Genomic DNA, 1278 nt, shown 5'->3' with positions numbered 1-1278 from the left:
TTTTGAATCGAAACGAACAGATGACACAACGTTCCCAACCACGTCATGAGAAAAGAGTTCTAGTAAAGAAGAAATCTCGTAGAGTATGTGAACTAAGACATTCAAGCTAAACCTAGTTTATCGGATATCAGACTTTCAAGTAGAATGTCAGAAGTAGAAGAAGGGAGTGAGGCTGTGGCGCTATATGATCTTTAGCTATAGGTCTCGTGTGCTTGCTATATAAAGTACATATACGAGTCACGAGTAAGAGGAAGTGGTAACGGTCAATGGATGTTCATATTTGAGTATTTGCTGACGGAATGCCTCACATCAAGGTGACAGGATTCGAACCTATGGCCCTCTGTACCCAAAACAGATGCGCTGACCAGTGTGGCTGATCATCCTCTCGGACCAGCTACTGATCATCGCCTTGGTAAGCTATTACCTCACCAACTAGCTAATCAGACGCGACCCCCTCCTCGGGCGGATTCCTCCTTTTGCTCCTCAGCCTACGAGGTATTAGCAGCCGTTTCCAGCTGTTGTTCCCCTCCCAAGGGCAGGTTCTTACGCGTTACTCACCCGTCAGCCGGGGGACCATGGATCAAGATTTCTGGTTACCCTTCGATTTTCAACTTCGCAGTCTGCTACTATTAGAGGGATATGGATTTCTTTCCCCCGGATATCGATTTATCGGGAGTGCTACTCTTTCCATCAAAGCAATCACACCCTTAATTCACACTCATTCTGCTCCACTCACACCCGAAAGAAAGCTAGCTCATCTCTCAGACTGGATCCGGTCGTAGAGACTGATTGATCGGTCACCAACCTGCAAGACCAAGAATTTGAAGAAAGATCTCTGCTTAGGCTTAAAATCTCTCTACCTCTCAAAGTCACCACTCCGTCCAGGTGTGGAGGTCAGAATCCCATCCTATCCACCCAGGCCGTCGTGTGTATATATATATATATATATATATATATATATATATATATATATATATATATATATATATATATAAACTACAAAAGACTAAGTGAAGTGAATAGTCGTATGGCCTACCCTAATACAAAATCATGGCTATCCCACTTATCTCCTCTTGATTATATCCACCAAGCTCTTCAAATCCTTCCTCCAAAATGCCTAAGAATGCTCTCTCTCTCTCTCTCTCTCTCTCTACACACACACAACGAAAGGCAAGTTAGGGTTTCTCTCTGGGGAAGGTGGCCGCAAAGGGAGGCCATAAGGGCCTTTAAATAGGCCACAAGCCCGAGAAATTAGGGTTTCCTTCAACAGCGCTGACT

General features: G+C 44.4%; 1 pseudogene; it reads right to left on the bottom strand.

The window, feature by feature from the left end:
- Positions 1 to 369: 369 nt before the first annotated feature.
- LOC144999341 (18S ribosomal RNA) lies at positions 370 to 563 on the bottom strand (annotated as a pseudogene).
- Positions 564 to 1278: the final 715 nt, after the last annotated feature.

Source organism: Lactuca saligna, chromosome 5 (genome assembly GCF_052625555.1).
Source record: "Lactuca saligna cultivar CGN05327 chromosome 5, ASM5262555v1, whole genome shotgun sequence".
In the NCBI taxonomy this organism is placed as follows: Eukaryota; Viridiplantae; Streptophyta; class Magnoliopsida; order Asterales; family Asteraceae; genus Lactuca; species Lactuca saligna.
Note: the sequence above shows the minus strand (reverse complement) of the source record. Positions and strands in the feature narration are given on the sequence as shown.